Here is a 17362-nt window from a genome sequence, read left to right on the forward strand (position 1 = left end):
GCATGACCATGCCACATTAAGAAGCTCACAGATGGAGCAGTCACAATAAGTTTCAGTTCAGTTTCTTTTCTCCAACACTTGATAAGCACAAAAACCCAGCAGCTAAGATTTGCTTGGCTTCTTACAAGGAACACAAATTCTTGCCTTCTGTGACAGGACCACCTTCAGCTGTACTCATGGGATGCTAGCGTCTCCAGTTCAGTAATTTCCCAACTCTGGCACAGTTCAAGTCTCTAAATTGTCAGTACCGTCCCCCATTTTCTTCCTGAAGATCCTCAAAAAGCACCATATTGCATTAACTGCTTATGAGCCATTCAATCAACCACTGGTTATTTTCATCAAAGTACTGCTATTGACAGCATTTCAGGGCTAGTGCTGCATTATAATCACGTCTGAGCACAACCTCACTTATGAAAGTAGCTACTTGGACCTTAATAATGCCCTCCAAAGCAACCTGTAGTTCTTAAGAATGACTCTACTTCAAGTAATAAGGTCATGCTGGAAGGAGAAAACAAACCAATGCCTGCCCCAGTTCACTACACAGAGGTCACAGCAGTGAACCTGGTACAAATTCCCACTAATTCCAGGATTAGGAGGCCATACAACAGCTTTAAGGTTGCTTCTTTAAGTGAGGAACCCAACTGTTAAGAATTGTAGAACCAGCCAATAACCTATTTTCCTGCTCAAGCAAAACCTTACTAATCTCAGCTTTTTCAGAAAGATTCATTGTAACACAAAGCCTAAAGCAGTGTGCAAAGGAAGTTCTTACCCGCTGCTGTTTGATCATGTAACACAGTCTGTCCAAATCCAGGTGGATAAACTGATCAGTTGTCAGTCACTGGAACTCCTTTTCCTCATGCAAATAATGCAAAATCATTTGGCCAGTGACTACTTGCCAAATTCATGACTACTGTGACCCACAGGCATCACTTTTTATGATTAGCTAAAAACTCATCCTGTAGGAATAATTCTTCACAGAATACCCCAGCTATTAATTAGATTATCAGCCACTTCTGGATGAAGCAAACTTATTTCAAGTTTTACCCTGTTCCAACAAAATAAATCTGAAATCCTATGAACACTTAACTAGCCTGTAGCTGAAAATAACACTTCACTTAATTTTACAGGCTACCAATTCAGTGAAGCTGAAGTGCTCTCACTACCCATAACTGATGGTCAATCTAGCAATGACTTATAAACTCAACGTTCAGGATTTTTTTTTTTTTTTGAGAGTGTCTGTCTCAGTAATTCTAGTTACACTAGCAAAAGGCCTTCAAGAGGTGCCCCTCAAAACTCCTTAATAACTGCAGGTTTCCTGAGAAAAAGCATAACTAACTTCACTAATAATTAAAGCCTGCATATTTCCATTTTCCCACCAGGTGCTTCTTTCTGCTCCCATTTAAACAGGAATGTTTAAAAGCCACACAATGAAGAGTCACATTAGAAAACCATCCATTACTATGAGGCTTATGTTTCATCCATTCTTCACTTCTATTTCCCCCATGATCACTTGCAGAAGCAAGAATGAACAGCTGAAAAAGTGCAGGATCATCTTTCAGCATGAGCACTTTTAACTGTCTCAACTATGACATTAATGCATAGTTGGATCTATTACACTGTTAGTATCTCTCTCCTTTCTCCCCTAAATACCCTTGAACTCCTGTCAGTCCCTTTGTATGGCTAAAGGTAAACAACTGTTTAAATAACAGGTCTTAGTAAGGGCTCAGACCACACATGCATGCACAGACAGGCTACCACGGCAAGTCAGAGCCACAAGTCTAACTGCTGGAGAGCATCCAGCCCATTGAAGTATCCTCGTTAAGGAACAAACTGAAGTTCTGTAGAAATTGTTTGTTTCCCTGGTAAGCTACCATAAATGTAAACTACACACCATTTTTCAGCCAGTCTCCTCCAGCTCTTTTCTTCCCTTCAAGAATAAAACAGCTTGCATCAGGAACGGCCGTAGGGCAAATGCCCTGTCTCAAATAAATACACACATTTTGCTTTTACTCATCTCCTGCAGCACAAATAATTAAGAATATACAGACATTGTTTTGATACTGCATTGCAACACTACCAGAGCTACTGCTTCTTTCAAGATATCTTCTTTCAAGATAACTGAGAATTGCTAATAAAAACAACATTGAAACAAACAAGAAATTACTACCAGCTCATTAAAACTTGCCTTCATTTCTGTACCTTCATAAAAGCACAGCCACACCTCCATTCAAGTACTGCTGCAATAAGCTGCGAGTTACAGAGAGCTTTTAAAGTAACTCATTTCTTGATTTTCAAGCAAAATCTGTTATCAAAGTGAGTTATCTAAAAAGCTGCCTTAAGAATTAAAATTCTAGCTATATAAACTATTCCATAACATAAGCATTCAAACAATTCTTACACAGTGAGGTAGGCAATTACTGTTTCATAATTACAGAATGCATGCCTAAATGCAAGTACTAATAAAATGTTTTTTCCCCTCATCTTTAGTTGAAATTAACGGTCTCCCTTTAACACATCTGCAATGAAGTATTCACAATGTCAAGTCCCACATAAATCAGTGCTGTGTTTAAAGAATCACTGTATACTGAAAGCCTCTCTGGAAGCTTCCATTACAAAAGAGTATTTACCTTGTGTCATCTGATGCCTACACAAGAAGAATCAGTAATCCAGTCATTTTAATGTTTGATCAACAAACCAACTGCCTATTTCTAACAGCATTTCCTACCAGTAATCTTTTTTTTTTTTTGATAACAAAAAAAAAAAAAAAATAGGCACAGCCTCACAATCTCTAGGACTCAAGAATCTTGCTCTTTATAGTCAACACAGAAGTCAGTTGGCACAAGGCTCAGCTGGCAGCCACCTTCTGACACTCAAAAGGGGGGACTGCTCTTTTAGAAAACAGTGATTACATTCTAAAACCTAAGCTCAAATGAGACTACAGACATTTGAAACCTTCACACTCTGTCATTCCTAATTACTGCCTTCTCCCTTTCTTTCCTGGTATCCTCTATAAACCTACAAAGGAAAAATGTAGTGCTGTTAGATGCTTCCAATCCTGTTTTTCTACCCCTCCTCCCACAACACAGGGATGCCCTGCAGGCTATATATGCGACCAATATGAACTACTTACAGCAGCTCCCAAGTCCCCAGTCAGTTCTTATATAACTGAACTCCACCTCACCAAATTACTTATGTAACACATATTAAAGAGCAGCTATTATACAGAAATCTTCTCTATTAGTCATACACTCAGTTACTTTCATTCCAGCTCTCAAACAGCACATTTGTGAAATAGCCAAGCTTTATGCCCTATCAGGTTGCTATTGTGGAGGTAAAAAGAAATATCCTATCTATCCAGGGACAGACTAAGAACAGAAAAAGTGAAACATTTCCAAATAGAACAAACCAACACCTTTAAATCATCAACAATATTAACTGTTAATTTGTTCATTGGGTTAGATGCCATGGCTAAATTTACACTGTGGCATACAAGAACAAGACATGGGAACTAGCACTGAACTGCTCTGAAAATATGAGAAGCTCAACCAAACAGTAGCGGGAGTTGCATTCCTTAAAGAAAAGAGTTAGGATTGGAAAACATACATTTTTCACTTCCCATCCAGCAAATATTGAAACTCTTTTAAAAAGACCTGGAAAATATATTTGCCGACGTTCCAGGCCTATGTAACAAGTTCATTTGCCCATAGACCTCAAAGTAAAACATGGGGAGTCCGCACAATATTTGCGGACCACATTTTTCATTTGCACTAAGTATATACATCAATTCCCGTGCAAAAGATGCAGGCCATCTGCGGCCTGACTTTGGAATACACCTATCGCTCCATAGAAAGTTGCTCAACTCCTGCAATAGGATTCAACAGCACACAAAGAACAGCGGTCCACTTTTCCTGTTCAAACAGAAAAAAAGTCATAAACAACTAAGAGATTTTTCCCTTGGCTCCCCCACCAGTACCCCAGCAGAGCAACACTAGAACAGCCAAGACCTCCTCGTCAGAAGAACAACTCCGCACGGCCTGTACGTTTCCCTCAGCGGCTTTAATGAGGTCATTTAGACATCGCTTAAAACGACTGCTCCAGTAAGAACCACTGCAACTTAACTCAGAGCAGAGTGCCCTGGCACCGAGCGGGCGGCACTACCGTGAGCGCACCCGGCTCCCACGCTCGGGCGGAGCTAGCAGGCACCCAGGGGGAACTTTCCCTGGCGGTGGGTAAAGCCTTGCGCAGAGAGGGGGCGGAATGGAAAGCTTTCCCCAAGAGGAGCTACACCCTGGAGGTGGGTGGAGAGTAAAGAGAGAAGCGAGAACCTTCCTCGGCAGTAGCTACACCCTCGTGCATAAGGCTGATGGGGGAAGGGAACGAGCGCGGGACCGACGACGTTGTGCAGGAGGAGGGGGAGGGAAGCCCGGGCTCTCCCGGGCAGCCGCCGCCGCCTAAGCCAGCTTGGTCCGCAGCCAAACCCCACAGGAATGCAACGCGGTCACATGACCTCCGGCGGACGTGCAACTCCCTTCCCTCTCCAGGGACACCCTGCGCCATCTTGTACTGACGCAGTTACAATGGCAGGCATGAGTTGCTCCCCTCTCGCTCGTTTCCCGCTCCTCTCAGCACAGCCCCGGCACTATTCGGGAAGAAGCCCAGGCCTGGTCCTGCTTTTCTTTTCGCCAGCTCTTCGGGGACGCCCTGCCCGCGAAGTCCTCCCTGGCGCTGAGATCATGGCGCCCGTTTTCTCCCTTTGCCTCCTCCGGCAGCTCCCGACCCTGCCCAGCTGCGGCTGCCCTGCTGCAGGATGATGTCAGCGCCAGCCAATCAGGGCTCGCCGGGCCACCCGGGCCAGCCCGGCCATTGGCTGCCGAGCCGCTCCCGCCCCCCTCCTGACTCGGGCTGCGCCGCGGTTCGCTGCGGAGCTGCAGCCAAGGCACAAGTGCGGGGAGGGGAATAGGAGGGGAAGGGAAAAAAAAAACCCTACACAAAAAACCGACAACCAAACCCACCAAGACGCCAGCCGCCATTTCGCGCAACAACAGGCAGAACCCGAGCGAGCAGCCCCAGCCAAGCGCCCTAAGGAGAGAGAGAGAAAGAAACAAGAGACACACGCACAGAAGAGTTAAGACAGGAAAAAAAAATACCCATAGACTCCGCCATGATCACAAGAGGTTTAATCGCCCCCCCTCCTCCCTCAAACTTAATGCCCCGTTACAGCCGCCTCCTCTGCGTCCAACCAGCTAGCAGATCCCTTCACCTCGGCTCCCTCCTGCCGCAGCAGCAGCTGTTTAGAGCCCCAAACTCTCTGTGCCCAAGGTGTGGGGGGGACGCTAGTCTATGGCGCTGCTGCTAACTGCTTCTCCAGTCACCCGAAAGTGGCGGCTCCATCGAGGCAAGGTAGGAGCTGCCAGCCCAGCTTTTATCTGGTGCCCCGAGTTTGCGCACTGAAGAAGGCTCGCTCAGCCCCTGGTGGGCGTCGAACGAAACCCCAGCCGCCGCCTCCCCTCCCTCCATCAGCCGTATCGCTGGAGGGGCTGAAGCCGGGCAGGGGAGGCAGGGCGGCGTAGGGGTACAGCGAGAGCTGGGAGGAGATATGGTGGTTAGAAAGACGGGCTGCTTACGAATGGCCGGAGCTGTGTCTGCCCTGAAAGGCTGAGTAAGCTCCTGGCATTGGCAGCGCCCGCTGGTCTGGATGGAAGCACGCCATTCCTATTCCCCGAGCGCCGTTCCCTAACAAGCAAAGGAGGCTCGTTCTCTGCTTGTCTCATTCCCTGCAGAACAGAAATGCCTTCAGCGAATGCCGTCGCACTCGCTCTAAGGAAAGAAGCTTTCTCCCACTTGCCTTTGAGTCCTAAACGCTTCGGGGAAGATTCTCAGCCTCGAGTGTTTTACAGAAAGTTTCAGTCAAAACCTCCTGAGCAGGTCTGCAAAAATTCCCGCTCCTTTCTCGCTCCCCTCTTCCCCTTCCCTCAGGTAGTCCTTCTGAGTGTGTGAGATCCGGCGGGTCTGCCCGGCTTTTCGCGCAGTTTAGGCCGAAAATATGCTGTTAGAGATTCATAAAGAACACATATGCTGACAGCATCGACGGTCGTGAGGAAGAAGCCGGAGGCTGGGGGTGTGAGAGCGGCCGAGGAGGGAGTTTTGGCGTTTATTCCTCCGAGGATGCAGCTCTGACTCAGACACCCTCGCTCCCGCCCGCGCTCGGCCCCACAACAGGCCTGGACGGAGCCCCCGCCCCTCCCGCGCGGGCTGCCCCGCCGGGGCTGCGGATCGCCCCCGGCGCCAGCCCCCGCTGCCGCCGCCCCTCCTCCTCTGCCCTACTTCTCTCCTCACGGCCCCCCTGCCCAGCCCCTGCCGCAGTCTGGTGCCGCGGCCGCGCCCAGACCCCGGAGCCGTTCTGCGTGTTGTAAAATGGACTCTGAGGGCTCGGCGGGCGAGGGCTGCGCTCCCGGCCCGTAAGCAAAATGGCGGCTGTTTGGCTTCGCCTTGGTAACCCTGCCCCTGTCAGGCGGGGCGGGTGAACCCCGTGCAGGGGGAGGGAGGGGAGAGCGGACGCCATTTTCCCAGAGAGAGGCAGTGACATAGAAGGGAGCGTAGGAGGTTGGAGGGAGGGAGGCACGGGAGCAGCAGCGGCGGCAGCAGCAGTGGGGTTTGTACACAGGTTCCAGGGCAAAGGCGCCTTTGAGCTGGTCCCTGTAGGGTTCTGCGCACTGAGCTAGGTTTGGGGGGAGGGGGGGTCTCCTCTTTCCCTTTCTTTACTAGAGCCTGCTGAGGGCTGAGTCCTGCCTAGGGTAGGGATATCCGCAGTGGGGCTGTTGCATTGTTTTGGCTGGGATAGAGAAGGGGCTCAGCTGAGGGGTCCTGCTGCCTGGCCTGTGACCATTACAGGTGAGTCTTTGGTTATTTACCAGCATATTCTGCTGTGGGTGCTTTGGGGGAGGGGGGGGGGTGAAAAAAGAGTGAAATGCGACGGGAATGTCTCATTACCTTCGTTACGAGTATAACCCCTTCCCACCCTGAAATGTGTTTAATTTCTGTTTAAGTTGCCTTGAATTTGCTTTTCCTTTTGTGGGGTTTGGTTAAAAAATGGCAGGCTGTCGCTATATCTTATGAATATGGCGGGTTACTGTAACTGGAGGAGCTGAGGAGAATTTTTTGGCAGTTACGCCAGATTTATGCATTATGCTTGGAAAATGAGCCAAAAGGAGCTATTATGTGACAACACAGGCTTCCTTGGGCTGGCGGTTTTCAGAACGGGTTTGTGCGTTATTGGGACTGCGTATTGAGTTTTACGAAGCTTGGGGAAGCGTATTCTTTTCCTCCATCCTGTATATTTTTGCTTTGTGGTACTAAAATGGCTCGTTATAGGCCTAATCTCTTTGCCTTCCACACCCCCGCCTCCTTGCCTGCCTCCCTGTTAATATCTCCGCTTCGTGGTGTAACCTGGACAAACGGAGAGCTGTCCCCAGGAGTTTCTGTGCCAATTTAAAAGGGGATCATTCTCCCCACCCCCTTTCTCGAGGCTGTAAGTAGTTAGACGGGTGCACCCCTTTCTTGCTTTAGTTTCTGCATCCAGTGTTCGTGTTCCCTGGGTGGCATATTTCCTGAACCAGTAAGTGTTGGTGGGTTCGACCGTATTGCTGCAGACGCCGGCGAAGAGAAACAAACGGTTCACTGTGTACTACTAAATAGGGTAGAGAAACATAATATAGCCTGATTATAAAGGTCCTGTATTCCCCCATACTTGGCTATTAGGGAGTGTGCGGTGTCTGAAAGCCCTGAGGTCCCTATAATGCTACATACTACGTGTCGTCAAAAGCAGAAGTTCAGTGCTGCATCTAGATTTACGAATGTTTTAGTCTGTTTATTTACAGTAGCTTAAAGGAATAATAGCGAAGCATTTTTGTTACTCAGGTTCAGATCAGAGAACAGCAGGAGATATCCATGGCAGTACTTGCAATGCGTGATTAATTGGTTATCATCACTATACTTTTGAAGTTACTTTTTTAAAAATGTGGAGCAAATTTATTAATTTCCCTCTTTTGTCCTTTAGAGATTCTAAAAATGGCGGCCTCAGGCTGATGTTGTGGTAATCTAATCAGCTCGGGTCCTCCACACCCCATGCAGTGCGTTTGTCTGCAGCATATTAGTGTCTTACTATGTTAAAATGAAAAGGCTGTTCCCTTCAAATAACGTACAAAACAGCTCTTGACTTTACTGCGATTTAAAAATGTTGTGTTCCAGCTGATTAATTTTATTGGTTATGTGTGTGAAAGGCAAGTGAACGAGACCACTCTTGTCGGGGAGAAGGGGGGTGGAAAGAGGCAACAGACTCAAGCAGCTCCTTCGAGGGGTGTGTATGTGGTGCTGTAAGGTAGTATGTATGTCGGTTTAGTAAATTGGAAAGGCTCCTGCGTTTGATCGATACTGTACAGCTGTCTGTCCTACTAACGACGTAAAATCAGTAATATTTTTCAACGAGAGTCGTGAATTACGATCACTAAGACAGTCAGCTAAATTCTTTGTGGTAACACATTTGTGAACGTCACGTTCATCTTCCAGGAAATACCTTCACTGGACATCGGTGTAGTAATTCCATGTATTCATAGTTAGAGAATACAGAATGAATTTAAGGCAATAATGCACGCGAGATTATAACCTGTTACTTTATTTAAAGACACATAATTTCTTATGCTGCCATGTAATTTTGGCATTACTTTTTTTTTTCTTCAGTTTATTTCATATATTGCTATATCAATTGTATATGTGATAATACACATACAAGTACTGAGGTAAGGTGCGATTTGTAACGTCTAATTTTTTTCCTAAATGAAATATGAACCATTTAGTATCACCACTATAAATATGTTTGAGTGGGGGGAAGGGAGGTCACAAGGATTCATTATTTGGTAGTTGGTGTAGTGTACTCTGATATGTACTATAGCAGCTGCAAATTGTATGTTTTAAGCAACAATAACAAAAAATAAATTTTCACCTTTTTTTAATGCCTGTCTTTAGTCTTGTCCGTTAAATTAATGAGATATGAATTCCTATTCCAGTATATTCTAATATATATTAGAACCTTCTGGATTTAAGAAATCAAAAGTGAGGTATTGAAGTGACAAAGCTGTCTTCAATCTCTGACGAATTTTAATTTGAATACCATTTAGAAGCACTGATGTAGGATTTAAGGTATACTTGAAGTTGAACAGTAAGATAGACTTTTACGGTATTGTTAATGCATGCCTTTAGTGTGTTTTGAGGCCAAAGGCTGAGTGATTTCATTAATTCTTCAGTAATGCATGCTCCCATCATCTTTATTTATATAAATACAATTTTTTCTTCTAAGCTATGTCTTATTCTCTCTCTTTAAAAGTACATGAAAAAGACAAAGAATATATGGGACTTTATGGAAACCTTTTGCCTTTTTCTCTCCTTGCCTTCAGTTGAAGGCTCCTGTTCTTGATGCTATGCAGTCTGCAGCTCTTCATGGCTTCTGTCATATTCTCAAGCAGACATCACATCTGATTGACAATTAGAGGAAAATAACCTTGTACACTTTACAAAAAGTGTTTGGGGGAGGGTAATGAAATAACCCAAAAAATACTAATTTTCAAATTTTACAGTTTATTTTATGCACGAAGAACCTCTTGGGAATTTAGAGATCTTCCAGAGTTTTCCTGTATGAGTTTTAATGACTCAGTTTGCCTTCGTGACTCAGTTTCTCCATTTGTCTAAACAGATCGGTGATTTGTTTTAAGGAGATGAGACTACAAAACAAATTCTACCTTTATTTTTTAACTCCATTGATGTTTTTATTTATATATTCTTAAAGAATGAAATACCCTCCCACCTTCAAAACTAATATAAGCTTCTTGAAAGAAGGAAGGTCTGAAATCGAAATTCCTTCTATTTTAAGACATGTTTCTTTTCCACAAACATTGTGTCACAAATGCAATAATATGGATTGGAGTTATGAATCCATTTATGTATCTTAAAAATTTTCATATCCAAAGGAGAAATTTGTTTAATTACTTAGGCTTTTGGGTGAGTTACTTAGGCTTTTGGGTGAGTGTTTTTGCCATCTGGGAAATTCCAGAGGGGAAATAATACTGACTCTTTAGACTTAATCTAGGGAAAGTTTCTCTTAGGACTAAGTAACCTCTTCAGGTTACTTTGAGGTAATGCAACTCCTGATTTCTCTTGGACAGTTTCAGCATACAGAACTGTTAAAGTTCTGTAGGAAAGCAGCAGTAATATAGAAATCAATGTCACACTGAAGACTGAAGTGTTTCTCCAGTTCTGTTCTTGGTTTGACTAAGGACAGTCTTAACTTTGCATGCATGCTAATACTAATTTTAGTAAGGACTATTTGTGGGACTGAGTTAAGGAGTGGTGTATGTAATTGTAGAATCATGGTATTGTTCTAACTAGATTAATGTAAATGAAGGTTTAATGAAAGTATTTTGCTGTTGTCATGTGACATTCTAACAAAATTTAGTGGGAGGGGGCTAGATGGGTAAAGATATAAAATAGAACCCAATTCAGACTTATGCAGAGATCCTAAAGAAGTGCATCTATGTTATTTGCCTCATGACTTCCATACAAATGAACATTTGTGAATCTCTCAAAACCAGATTTTGTTGGACAGTATTTTTTCAACAGGTACACTGTTTAAGTGTTTCCACTGTGCAAATAGTTCTGATTTATTGCTGAGAGTGACACTTAAGGCGTCTCTGGGGAGAAAAAATTTCCACAGATGAGAAACCTGGATTAGGAAAAAAATCCTCAATTCTATGCTTCCAAATTCTGGATTATTGAAAATATTAATTGTAGTTGTATTTTGAATGGTGCAAGATGGATATTTCTATCTACTTCAGTGTTCGCATTTTCTTAGTAACAGAAGAGTTGTACCCACAAGACCTAATCTCTTTGAGGATCCAAAATTCTGCTCATGACCTTCACATTACAGAAAAAACCTGCAGTAGTTGTGTTCAAAGAAAACCTGCTGTTAACCTTTAAGGCATAACAAACAAGTACTTAAAAGAAACCTTTTCAAGGTTTCATTTACTTGCTAGAAGATACTGCGATTATATTTATTTCCTTTTGCAAATCTTAATGTAATAATGAAACAGGCAAGATTTAAACTGTGTTGGTAGTTAGAAAATTTTAATAAGGTTATCTCTAAACCTTTGAAGACAGTTTTATTGCATACAGTATATTTTTGAACATGCCTGACCTAAGTAGTTTTGTATCTTATTTTTCAAAATTAAAATATGGGTAAGAACTATAGTAAATCAGTGTCCAGTCAAGTTATGTGTTTCAAAAGTGAATGTGAAGAATATATTATAGTAGCACACAGATTGCATCCTGTGCAAGTAGAGTATGTTTGTTAATTTTGCATATTGTATTACCAGAGTGCTACCTCTTGTTTCATGTGATAGTTCATACACTGCTTAGATGGAGATCTGGTTCTGTAAAACCTAAGTGAGACTTTAAAGGGACCAGCAATTTTGCAAATCAGGCACTTCCAAAATAGTGTTGTTCCTAGTTTGAGAGTTTAAAATTAGCACTTGGATAGTTTAGATAGTAAAATTTCATATTGCAGGCTCAGGTTAAGGAAAGCTTTTTTATTTTATTCTCATTTGTAGTTGTGTTTTTTTTATTTTATGCCATCATAATCTTGGTAATCATTCACTTTTATATCTTCATCACAAAAGTAAATTGCCTTCAAGTTCAAAGACAAGATGATAAGACTAAATTTTAATGACATTATCGTACTTTTTATTGTAACTTAAGAAGGAAGCCATATAATCTGTTGTTGGCCCCCTTATCATATAATGGTGTGGACTTGGAAGGGACCTTCAAAACCACTTTGTTCCAGCGCCCGTGCCATGGGCAGGGACACCTTCCACCAGACCAGGGTGCTCAAAGCCTCATCAAAGTCTGGCCTTGAACTTCCAGGAATGAGACATGCACTGCTTCCCTGCACAATGTGATTCTAGTGCCTCAACACCCTCACTGTGAAGGATTTCTTCCTACTATCTAATCTGAATCTCTCATTTTTCAGTTTAAAACTGTTTGCCCTTGTCCTATTACTATCTACTCATGGAAAAAGTCCCTCTCCCTCTTTTTTATAAGCCCCTTCTAGGTACTGAAAGGCTTCATTAAGGAATTTGGAGCCTTCTCTTCTCCAGGCTGAATAACACCTGTTCTCTCAGCCTTTGTGGGAGAAGTGCTTTGGTCTCTGGATTGTCCCTGTGACCTCTTCTGGATCTGCTCTAACAGGTCCACTTCTTTCTTGTGTTGCAGACCCCAGAGCTTGACAAAGAGCTGCAGGTGGGATTTCTTGAGAGCGGAGTAGAGGGGCAGAATCACCTCCCTTGACCTGCTGCCCACACTGCTTTTGATGCAGCCCAAGGCATGGTTGAGTTTCTGAGCTGAGAGTGCACACCACCGAGTTGTGTCGTGCTGCTTGTAAACCAGCACCTGCAAGCCTCTGTCCTCCTCAGGGCTCTTTCTTCACCTATTCTCTGGCCAACCTGTACTTGTGCTTCCCGGACACAGGTGCAGCACCTTGCACTTGGCTGTACTGAACTTTGTGAGGTTCATACAGACCCACCTCTCGAGACTGTCAGGGTCCCTCTGGATGATATCCCTTCCCTCCAGCATGCTGGCCACACCACAGAGCTTCATGTCATTGACAGACTTGCTGAGAATGTGTTTAATCCGTGTCACCAGCAAGGATTTTAAACAGCCGTGGTCCCAATACCAGTTCATGAGGAATGCCACTCATCACTTGTCTCCACTTTGACAGCTTTTGCAGCTTGTACAAGTGCAGCCATGCGGCCAGTTCCTTATACACCAAATGGTCCATCCATCACATTCATGTGTCTCTCCATTTTAGAGTTAAAGATGTTGTGCAGAACAGTTATATATCAGTCACAGAAACTGATAAAACTAATAGCCTGTATTTGCCACTCAGGAATTTAAACTTCTATATAGAATGGTAGATTCTGGTCTTTTACCTTGAGGAGTTCTGAATATTTAAATTTGTTTGGTGTTCATTACTTTTTAACTCTTCTAAATTGATAGGACTGAAGATACTTCTTGACAGTTGGTGATGCTTTTAGCTTGCCTTGAGTAGACAGAGGGACCTGACTTCTAATTAGAATGGTTGTAGTGGGCCTGAGTTGAAAACTGTATCACAAAACAGATGATAGTCAAGTCTAGGTGGTTAATCCTGTTTTAACTATTGGTTTAAAGAAAATTTTCTAATAAGGAGTGGTTTTAGTCAGTTCTGCTTAAACTGAAGACTTGAGAATTACAGCAACTTATATATAACTTTTGAGGAAGATAGAGAGTGATTACACATCTCTTTTGGTTTCCAAACCTATCATTCTAGAACTGTGAAAGAAACATGAATACTTTATATATAATTCATAAACAATACAGTAGTTATTTTACCCGTGATAAGGGTTAGATTCCTCCCTTAAATGCTTTACCAAGTGATTCCACTGATTTTTTTTTTTCATTTGCTTAGGATAGGAATGTTTGATGCGAATCTTTATTATTATGAAGGGTTTTTATGAATGACTGTGTTGTGGGGTTCTTTTAAATGCTAGTTCCTTGTCTTACTCTCCAGTGATATCTTTTGTGCTGAAAGACAAAAGCCAGCACTGCTTTTTGTTCCCTTCTGTGTGGCAGTAGTAGTGAAAATTAAAGCTGTTTATTGAGCTTCCATCACTGGGCAGAATATCTTTGTGCTTATTTAAAAATCAGGTATTTTATGTCTCTGTTACTATAATTGAAAAATGTACGGAAGACTTCATTGAAAACACAAAGCTATGGAGTTAAAATGCATGGAATGGAAATTTCTTAATTCAAATAATACAGTTTTGCAAAATAATTGTAGTAAAAATAAATTCAGTTTTGTTTTCTTGAAAGTCGGAAGGATCTTTTGATCATACACTTCTGTAATTTTTTGTGTGTCCTTGAACATGAAATAGTCCCTCCATCTGTTCTCTCATTTTTTCTTGCCAGTATCCTCCCCAAGTTTTTGTAAAGAACATTGAAATACTGCCAAGTTGTTACGAAAAGATATAGTCCAGGTTGAACTGTAGTTAATGAGGTTCTTCTAACTGCCAGAAAGAATTAGAAGTTTATGTTTGAAAGAATGTGACTTTCTGACTTGCTTGTGTTTTGATTCCTAGGCATAGGTGTAGCAGTTATGTGAATGTCTACAAAATGCTTCCATGAGTAAAAGTAGAAGCACTGTTGAGCTATTTAGGTAAATAAAATGTCACACACAGATAGAAAAGAGGAGCTAGTTTTTGAAATCTACGTAAGTGAAAACATGTCAAAACAAAAATATGCTTAGCTGAAGTCAGACTTGAAATAAATAAAAAGAATTTACTTCTTCTGTAGTGGGTAGCTAATAATTGTAGTAGACTCCCAATCCTTATTGAGCTGCATAGAAAAAATTAATTAGCTTATTTGGGATCATGAAGCCTGAAATATATTTTTAGTATTGAAGGCAATGCCAGTATTTATTTTTAGCCACATATTTTTTCACCCCCAAAGTCTGTACTTCTTGGGAGGAATATTGGTGACTGAATTGCCATGACGGATACTGTTATATTTAATAAAAAATAAATAGGTTTAGCCCATACAGTTTAGACATGAATTTGGGTATTCTTACAGAATGTGGATTTGTATATACTTGCAGAAAGCCTTTATTTTTTTAGAAAGTTTGTCAAGAAAAATAGTGTAAGATAACAAATAAAATGTTTTCATTGAGAGTAATTGCTAAGTCACAGGCAGTTTGTCTAAGCTTAATCAACAGCTTTTTATCATTTTGTGCTAGATGAAGAAATACTCATTTGCAGTAAAGTAGCTGATGCAAAAAATGACATAAAGCCAAGATATTTTTACTGGGAAGCCACTTTATTATTGTTCCTAGCCTTTGCATTTTTCTTTAAAGGCATTTTACATTTTTCAGTGATAGACTATAACAGGCTAATGTTAGGAAGCTAATATATACTTCTCCAGGCAATATGCAATATTGCTATGAAAAAAATAATCTTACACCTCTTCATGTGCTGAACTTGATTTGTATTTCACTGTTCCTTGGCTCTCCAGCTCAAATAATTGGTGGTTTTTGAATGGCTAGGACTTTTTTTGTGTAATTTATTTTCAGAAGTATAGCAGGTGTTTAGTAAACAAGCAATTGGTAGTTAATTTTCAATCCTGGGTGTTGAGTTCTGCAAATAGAAAACCTAAAATCTGTAAGTGTGATGTGTGTTAGTATGTCTCTTTACTGTTTCTTTGATTGATTCTTCTTCAATAAACTAATCCTTATTCTTTCTGTAACTGCTTTTACCTTTATTTCCCTTCTACCACTCATTCTTTTTCTCTTCCTAGTCCCATATTTTGTCTAACTTCCACTGAGAGAAGAAAAGGAGTGAAGAGAGAGAAGAGGTAAGGTCAAGACTTCATGTTTAAGGGACTAGCATAAATATTTGAGGAAGAGACCTTGCTTTCACTCACAGGAGTAAGCAAGAGCAGCACTGTTGGACCAAATAGTAAAGGAAAATAGCTTGTGTCCAGTGGAAAGCAGCTTTAGTGTGTAGCAGAGGCTTGGCTAAACTGGCAGGCTGACTCTTGGTTTGTACTCAAAGCATGGCTTGCTCTCTGCAGGCTAGAGTCTGTGTAGTGCTTGCTATGACCTGTGTACTGATGAAAACCTTGTGACATGATGGAAGCTCAAGTTTTTTATGCATAAATCTTGGATACCATGAAAGAGACAGGGTTTTTTTCCCCTATTTTAGATACTAAAGTCTGACCAGTTCATAAAGTTTGGGTGTCATTCCAAATGTGACTGTGATCTTTATTGAGTGTAAAATCCTGTATTTGTCTCAGGCTGTTCATAAGCTGAAACAGGTTGCCCAGAGAAGTTGTGAATGTCCCATCATTGGAAGTGTTGAAGCCCAGGTTGGATGGGGAACCTGAGCAACCTGGTAGCAGAGGTGTCCCTGCCTGTGGCAGGGATGTTGGAACTGGATCATCTTTCATATCACATCAAACCCAAACCATTCTGTGATTCTCTGCTAGTAAATTTTGCTCATTGGCACTATTTTAAAAGCATAGTTGGAGGAGGAGTCTTACTTTGTAGTTGGTTGTAATAACAGTGTTTCCTAAATAAGTTGGTCTAATGATTAAGTAGGTCTGTGTCAGTACTACCAATAATGTGATAAAACAGAAATTTGACAGGGCTGGGAACTTAGTAGCCTTGAGCTCTCTGAAGCTTACTGAAAATCCAAAAGGAGGTGGTGGTAGCTATGAGCAATGTCCTGTGAGAAACAGGGAGAGGAAGCATAATGATTTTAGCCATTAGTCATGTGTGACTTCAAACCAGCCATAGCAAGTACTTTTTTGGGTTTTTGTCTGTGTGACAGGGTACATGAGAAAGAGGTTAGCTGGACATGATTACTGACAATGTGTAGGTGACCCTGAACAGCATAGGAGGATCATGAGGGGCTTGTGAGTGAGGCTAGAAGCAGTTAATATTGTGATGTGGAAGAAGATACTGCTGAGAGGGATATAGAGAGTATTAAATCAGTGTGAATGTTTGAGCACACGCTCCAAATACCAGATTTCTTCTAGAACAGGTTGTTTCTTCTATATGATTTGTAGGACTTGGTCATTAATTTGTCTTAATTTGTATATTTGAGTGTGCCTACTGTTTCTTATTTTTTCCTACTCCCCTTTTTTTGTTTCAGCACAGATTAGAAGTAAGCTGAGTTATCTGTTAGGTTACCACAGAAAGCAGCAAACAGTAGCCAAGGCCTGAATTTGGACTTGGAGTTGTTTATTAAGTCTGTGAAGTTCTTACTGCAGTGGTGTAACATCTGGAAGTTGGATATCCATCCTAATCTCTTAGGAAATCTGTACAGTTATGGAGCATGTTAGGGGAAACAGAGAAAACTTCCTTGTATGTAAGATTAGTCATTTATTCATGTATTCTGCTTCTAGGTCTGATTAAAGGCATGTTACGTCCTGAGAAACAGACAGCAATGAATAAATACTGATTACTTTATACATTTATTTTATGGAATGTGTGTATATGCTGCTTATTTTTTCCATATTTGTGTGTTGATAAAAGTATGTACCTATATAGACGTGCACAGTATAGTTCATTATTTGAATGATACCTAGAGTGTACTATTAAAATGCCAGTGTCTCTTGCTAATTTTAAAAATAGTCTCATTTCTTGTTAGACTTGTATGCTCAGAGCAGTAGTAGAAAGCAGCAGTTTAGAAGAGCATGATTTTATTTAATGAAATTTTCTTTAAATCTT

At 41.8% G+C, this 17362-nt stretch overlaps 1 protein-coding gene and 1 long non-coding RNA gene across 6 annotated transcripts in view; one reads left to right on the forward strand and one right to left on the reverse strand.

Moving 5' to 3' along the window:
• Positions 1 to 6409, reverse strand: part of LOC115485225 (uncharacterized) — a 153532-nt gene extending 147123 nt beyond the window's left edge. For 2 of the 3 annotated variants that reach the window (XR_007780451.1, XR_007780450.1), the window contains exons 1-2: positions 5261 to 6409; positions 5013 to 5079 (exon numbers count right to left, since the gene is read on the reverse strand). This is a non-coding gene — a long non-coding RNA (uncharacterized LOC115485225). Of the gene's footprint in view, positions 1 to 3130; positions 4801 to 5012; positions 5080 to 5260 lie in introns of all 3 variants that reach the window. The other variant, XR_007780449.1, reaches the window with a different exon arrangement.
• A 190-nt stretch (positions 6410 to 6599) lies between these two features.
• The window catches only part of KMT2E (lysine methyltransferase 2E (inactive)), a 56815-nt gene continuing 46052 nt past the window's right edge, over positions 6600 to 17362 (forward strand). Inside the window, exons 1-2 of one of the 3 annotated variants that reach the window (XM_009086842.4) lie at positions 6600 to 6891; positions 15427 to 15483. The gene's annotated coding sequence lies outside the window, so the exon portion shown is untranslated. The remainder of the gene's footprint in view (positions 6892 to 15426; positions 15484 to 17362) is intronic. The other 2 variants (XM_009086841.4, XM_018910283.3) reach the window with 2 other exon arrangements.

The sequence above is a fragment of the Serinus canaria genome, chromosome 1A, assembly GCF_022539315.1.
Source record: "Serinus canaria isolate serCan28SL12 chromosome 1A, serCan2020, whole genome shotgun sequence".
NCBI lineage: Eukaryota > Metazoa > Chordata > Aves > Passeriformes > Fringillidae > Serinus > Serinus canaria.